This window comes from Fulmarus glacialis, unplaced genomic scaffold (assembly GCF_000690835.1).
Source record: "Fulmarus glacialis isolate BGI_N327 unplaced genomic scaffold, ASM69083v1 scaffold22968, whole genome shotgun sequence".
Taxonomy (NCBI): domain Eukaryota; kingdom Metazoa; phylum Chordata; class Aves; order Procellariiformes; family Procellariidae; genus Fulmarus; species Fulmarus glacialis.
This window is the reverse complement of record NW_009226691.1, coordinates 20691-28093: the sequence shown is the minus strand read 5'-3', so window position 1 is coordinate 28093 and position 7403 is coordinate 20691.

The window sequence follows — 7403 nt, the reverse complement described above, 5'->3', positions numbered from 1 at the left end:
TACTTGGCTCAGGAATGCTGTAAACTAGCCAGTTCAAACAGAGGAGCTATAGGCCGAAGGAGTCAAATGTTGATGTTAGCTACTGAATCATTTGGACTAGAAACACTACTGAAACATGGCCGTTGTAGGTTCTGTACCTAGTTTGGAACGCTGAATAACACAACCACCTTCTGCCTTCTTAGAAAAGAGAGATCTCTGACAAACCATGTATGGAAGACATGTTTTAAATGAATATGCTCATTTTTCAGAGATGCTAGTTGTACAAACTGCCTTCTTTTTGTTGTTTGGAGGTGCTGAATCGATTGAACTAATCTAAATGTAATGAGATTGGTAGCTGTATTGGAGAATGTTAATGGAAGTTCTGTTCTTAACCCTTAGGAATGTAACCAGATCTTGTGTGCATGTTCAGCTTTGCCAAGGGTCTGGAATCCACTTACCAAGGTGGATGCACAGCTCTTGTCTGAAGGTGTTTTGCATGAGTCTCCTGAGGCAAAAGTCTAAAACTGTATAAGGAAACCCATGTTGGAGTAAATTGGATGGGAAGCTAAGGCCTCACTGATACGGAGAAGGGTTTATTTTGCACTATGTCTAAAGGATATTACATCATGGGGAAACTGATTTCCTTGGTGAAGCGGCCTGTGCTAGAGCACCTGACCATGTATCTGCACAGTGGGTTCTCGGGTGAGATGTACTTCATGGAAATTCAGCACTGTTCTCACACCCGCAGTTGGCAGTAGTTGTGAAGGTTCAGTATCTCATGTGACAGGGCTTTATCTATATTCAAAAGTTTGAAAGCTGATTAAACTCTTAAGCGAAGGTTTTGGTAGTACAGCAGCTGCTTGATTAGTTCCCAACAGCTGACCTTATATAAGACTGAAGAGACCCTAGAGATCCCAGTTTACAGCTGCACTGATGTATTTGGACAGCAAGACCTTGCTGTAAAATTAGCCTTTAATCTGTGTCTTAATGGGATCTTTAGCCTACAGTAATGCACATGTAATTCTGAGTACAGTCGAGTTTGGAGTTGCCCATTTTGGGCAATGGTTTATGTGTAAAATTGCAAGAGGCTATGAATAATGTTGATATGAACTGTTAATTTCCTAGCTCTCTCAATCTGTGTAACTAACTATCAGGTGCCTTTTTTGTGTACAGACGTATCGGATCTTTTCCACTACAGTGGGGGACAAACTGAAGATCTGCCTCTTACATCAACATTGTAGTGCTATCCTTTAGGTAGTTTTCAAACATAGTTTACTGTGCAATTTTTGTCATAGGTTTTATCCAAGAATAAAACCTGAAGGGCTGTTTGTACCCGTAAAAAGTCAGCAGATTCCCTGGAGTTTTTATCCCCTTTGAGCCTGTAATGGCATCTCAAAACAAGCAACGCTTTACTTCAGCTGGTAATCCCATGGGAAATGTGGCCAAAAAAAGTCCTGTTCCATTGTCCTTTCATGTTAATTTGGATAAAATCTGGAATCTTTCTTCCCCTCTGAAGCTTGCAGATGTTCATATCAGTATTTTTGTGTAGTTTCCTAATGTGGCAGTCTTTTGGCTTTCTTTGTGCAGGCTTCAGAGTGGAAAAGATGTGGCTATATCAGTGCTATGTGACACACACAGTATCGAGGTAAGAAGCAAGTGAAAAGTTGCAGATGGGAAAATCTAACTTAAATTTGAGCAAACTTAAACAGGAATTAGCTTCCTTGTAACAAGTCTTATTTTTGCCAGGACCAACTCTGTCTTTTAAATATTTATTCATTTTTAACCTTGAAGGGGAAAGATGTTATGTGACTCTAATATTCAGATGGGGGGGAAACTCTTAAGATTATTACATTTGAAAAGGTAAATGTTTCAACACAGAGTGATGCAAACAAGTTTATTCATCGTATGGGGTTCGTTTCTCTAAGCTGGCCGACTTGTTTGGCTGAAGGCTAAGACTGTTTTCAAAGTTTTCAAAAATTCTTGGAGTTCTTGGTAGTGGTTTCCACTTCACACAAGACACTGGGAAAGAGGAGGCAGTTATGGGCTGACCTGACTTCTAAGTTGACTTGACTTCATTTCCTAGTTTGCTGTGAGCTTTATTCTTTCACTAAATTTTCTAGATGGGTTAATACTATGCTTGTTTTCTCAAAGCAGTTAAACATTCCCTTTCAACTGTATTTTTTCTCAAGAATTACCTCAGTTTTATGTCTGAATCTACTGTAGTTTTACCTGGGAGGCATAGCATGGAATTTCCTGTTCTGTTTTTCTCTTCATGCTCATCCATGGTTTTGTATCCTTAGTCACCGGATGATTTGAAACTCTGAACAGAGCTAATAATGCAACTTATATTTTAAGTAACTTAATCTGCACCTGGAAAAGAAACAGCATGAGATATCTCATATTGAGCTCTCAAGCAATTTTTTTTTTTGTATCATATGGCAGTTTTGCACACTAAATCAGAGTTTTTGGGAACCAGTTTGATCACCTCAGGCCCATTATTGCCTGCCTTTTTATTGATAAAATGGGCCTAAGCTTGATGCTTTAGACTGCGGATGAAAATCAGTAGTTTGGCTCTGTAGGCTCTGTGTTCTGTCAAACTTTAATAGTGATGGTTCACACCAGGAACCCAAGATCAGGAAACTCTTCTTGCAGAAGTCGAGCGTTTCTCAAGTTTGCAAAGGATCTGGCCCATGAGTAAAAAGAACTTTTTTTTTAAGTGGCAGCTTTCTCTGCAAAATACACTCTACTTCTTGCCACAACTGAGGGGTTTTGTGTTTGGTTTTTTTCAAGGTAAGTTGTAGTATAATAAAGCCAGAAAATCATGTTATGGTAAATCAGTTAATTACTAAAGCAGAACTTAAGTCGTACAAACGTCTCGGGACAGGCTTGGTGGGTTGCTTAGTCCTTTCACAAGAAACAAATAGAAAACTTTATTTTAAGTGACATCCTGGAGAACTTTGCAGGTAAACACAGCTGGAGAGAACATCTTTTTTTGTTAACTTTATAGGCTTATTGTTCATTTGGCTACTCAGGAAATGGGTCACAGGCAGGATGATAATCAGATGGAGACCTTGAAAAACTTTTTTTTTTTTAAAAAAAGCAGCCTTTTGCTATCCCTCCTCTTGACACCCGCAGGTCAATGACCAGTGATGGGGTGTTGCAAAGGGGTTGTCTCTCGCAAGGACAAAGAGAGGAAGTGCTTGCAGCATGTGCTTGCAGGAGAGACTTATGTAATCTTGCAGTTTAAGTAGAAAAACTAACTAAATGGGAGTCACTTATCAAATGCTACTTTGTATTTATTGTCCTCATAACAGGCTTTAAGCTAATACAGCGTGTCAGTCAGTACCATTCCTTCAGATTGCAGTGCTGTCATTCTCTGGCATTATGAGGTGACATGGTGATTATGGTGAATTGGAATTAAAAAGGAAGAATAGTTTTCTGTAAGTGGCATATTTAATAGGCAGTTGTCACTTTGACAGAATTAAGTAGTTCTTAATGTTGACAATGAATTAATATCGATTATGGAATGGAAATTACTGGCCACTCAACTTTACACCATAACTCAAAGATGCTTCCAGTTTGATAAAAAGAATCGATCTTCTTTTATTTAATATGGCAGCATAGATTATTTGACTTATTAACTTGATAATCTATTGAGTTTTTTAAAATACTGCTGTGTAAAACCTAGAACTAGGCATGTTACAAGCATGAAGAAGCTCCCAAAGATGACCATTTACAGGTTTTCTGAGCCAACTAAAGCCTGAACCTCAGCCAAGCAGACAGAGTGGAGAAACTAACAGCAAAAAAACTGTAGTGAAATGGAGTAGGAAGAGCTCATCTGTATGTGGCACTGGAGACAACAATGTAATTCCACTAGGATAGCCAAAGTAGCTTTTGGTATGAAAAATGGTGCGTTTGAGAAGTGTGTCCCATCCTATCCATGTGTCGTTCCCCTATCCCCATGTCCCCATCCGCCCCAGGTATTCACCAGTCCTGGTTACTGTAATCTGCAAAGAATTGTAGAATTAAATAAATTAAAAGAATAGACATGGAACCACTGAAGAAACTAGCAGCCTTCTTTAGTGACAGACAACTACCTTCCACAGAATATCATTTTAGAAAACAAGCCCTTTGCTGCCTTTAGATGGCTGCCTTTGTGGATATTAACTTCATGTTTTGGAGTCTTTCCTATGTATGTACCTCTTCAGTTCTCCTGGAAAAGACAACATGCTGCTGCATGGAACTACAGGATTTCTGTAAAAGGCCCCTCTGATTTTCAATACTGAGTTTTGACACCTGACTTAGCTTTGCTGTGACATCAAATTTTCAGGAGTACTTGCTGAGTTGATAGACAATTTGATGCATGCCAGCTTGAGACAAACACGATATGCAATAACACCTCCATACGCTGCAGCTTGTCACATAAGCCAAACACTGATCTCTCATGATGAGAACTATATTGATTCCTGTAAATTTAGTAGTAGCCTCTTTTCTATATCATTTTTCTAGTATGAAATCACATGATGTAGTCAGGGGTTTTAATACAGCACTGCCAACTCTTTACCTCAGTACGCTATTAGTTCTGTAACACAGGAATTGGTGGGTAGGGTGTTTCAGTAGCAACCATAAAACATCTGTGCCTACTTCTGTAAGTGGGTTTTTAACAGATTTCTAGAAAGCATCCGTTATGGGACAGGAAGACTGGCATGGTCTGGGCCAGACTTGGGCCGAGTTAATATTGACTCCACACACTTCTAGATGAGGACTGTCTAGCCTAGCGAGGAAGTAATTGGCAAGACAATACAAGACCTAGTGCTTTTTAATATTACCTGTTTTGTGATTAGCTGGGGTGATCTCTGCGTTGTGCTGTGCAGTGGGCACTTCTTTGTTTTAACACTAATCTTTTTTTACATAGATGGAAATGAGTAAAGCCAGGACATTTGGAGCTGAAACTGCCACTGCTAACCAGGTGATGCTATCTCTGCTCATTTTGGTGGTTGGACAGTTTAGCTTGATTCTTGTCGGTTTTATCTTTCTAATGGCATTTGGAAAGCGGTGTTGAAGTTTGTCTATGTGTTGATATGCTTGTTTTCTAATTGGGTGGGGAGTATGGAGGTACTAGATTGTCAGTGCTAGTGGTTCTGTGCCTGGCTTGATGAACTGTATCACAACCTAGCTCTTGGCGTATGTCCGAAGTGAAAATATTCACAGTCGGAGAGAAAAAAAGAGCAGCACTGACTTCCAAGGTGGGCATTCTGGTAAAAAAGCCAAAGTATGTTGGAAGGGAGCAAGAGAGGGGAGCTATTTTCTAAACAGATCCCAAAAGCTGATGGTGCTTGAAGACTGACTGTATTGAAGTGAAATGCCATCTGCATTGACCCCAAAAGCTTTGAGTGACTCCAGAGAGCTAGTGGCTGTGAATTAACAGCAGCAGGCTGGCAAGGCTGGCCCTGCTGCAGCTGCACACCCTTCCATTGTAAATCTCTCTTCATCTGTTCATAACTGAGTGCTAAAACTCAATTCCTACTAGAACACGGTATGCAGATCTCTGGCCAGACAGTGCATCTTAACTCCTTTCTAACAGCTACTTAAACTTTCTTCAAGATATCAGAGCATTAGTATTTCAGGGAAATGGCTAGATAACAGACTGTTTCCATTATTTGAATAAAAACTAATACTGGTGGAGAGCAAAATTTTTGGATAAGTAGGACCCGAGAAAGACCCCATCTTGTGAGGGAAGTATCAGATTTAGAGTAGCACTGCTTCTCTGCTAATACTTCCCGTCAATCTCTTGCGCTGAGCTTCTGTGCAGGTGGTTGGGCACAAAAGCTGAGAGAAGATAGCAGGGAGAAGGGGGATGTGGAAGAGAAATGATCTTTTGGTAGTTCACAAGACTTGGAAAGCGTGGTTGGTGGGCTTAGGTTTGAAAACGTGTTCAAACTCCCATTCGCATTGAAGCCATTAACTGTCTTTAGGATAATGAGCATTTTTCCAGTGAAGAGGTTTCGTTATCTGGCATGTGTAATGGACTTGAATTGATGATACACATTAAACAGTATTTCTGCAGACTCCACTTAACAAAATGGCTAGTATTTATTGCTCTTGTGATGAGTTGTCTTGTTTATGGAATCAATATGTATGAAAGCAAACTGACAAAACAAAGTTATCTCGTGACACAATCATGTAGCTAGGAAGCCAATTAATGTTATCTTCTATTCTGCAGTTTACTTGCTCTCTGGTGCCTATGCATTGTAACACACCTACTATGCAATATCATTCTTTTTTTAAACCAGTTCACTGCATTGGGCAAGAAAGGCCTGAGTTTAGCCTTAATTTTCTAACAATTCACAAGTACTTTAAAAACAGTGACAAACTAAAAGAAGGTGAAAAATGCATAAAGTAAAAGCACAGTTCCAGACTGCTCACATAAGTGTCTTTCTAGCACCAAAACAGCATCCACGATAGAAGCAGCTACTTGCTGTAATAGTTTCAATTTATGAAAACTGTGTACTAGATAAAATTATATTGTGATGTGTAAAAAGTGTATTTTATAGCTTTGGTGACTTAGTTTACTGTTTTGTATATATGAATTTTATAAATCTATTAAAACTTGACTTGTTATACTGTTCTTCATGGGTTTTATCTTTCAACAAAGTCTAGAGTGCCATTTTTTGCATTATTCAAAAACTTTCTGCAAGAGAGCTGCTTTTTGAATAAGTTCCAGCATGAACTGCATGAAACTACAGCTGTCATGCAATAAAATCTTGTTCTGTAATCTTTACGTATCTCCCACCTCTCCAGTTCTGGTCTGATTCATTCTTCCTGAGTGTGTCCAGGAATTGAAGGCTGGTGAAACATTAGCCTATATAAAACTTCTAACTCATTCGTCTGTAGGATTTCAGTAGCTGACTTAGGCATTAGAACTGCTGGGAAGTGGAAGAGGAGACACAGCTAGAGTTTGTGCTTATGTATTTTAAGCTCGGCAAGAGAAGACAATTAAGCCTGTTGAGTTGACAACACCTGTCAGAGATTCCTCTTCTGCTGTGTAGCATCTGATAATAGCCATGGGAACTGTACTTGCTTCTTTTCCAGTGCCAGTCCTCTCTGTTGGACTCGCTTGTGTGCCGTGGTATCTTGTACGGCAGTGCAGAACCATTGACCTTCGGAGAGTCATCAGTATCCCTGTCTTACAGTGTTGTCATCCTGGCATCAATTCTGCCAGAACTTGAGCTCCAGTTCTTAGGAATGTCGTTAACCTTTCCTCGCTTGTACTTCGAAAGGTCACATCTAGCATATTTTTGTGGCAAGTCTTAATTGTTTCTTGTGTGAACTGTTAATGCCTAATCAATTACATTGGCAGGTACACAATTCAAACCCTTCATGGAGCATTGTTTGTCCTTTCTACTAATCATTGGAAATGTTAG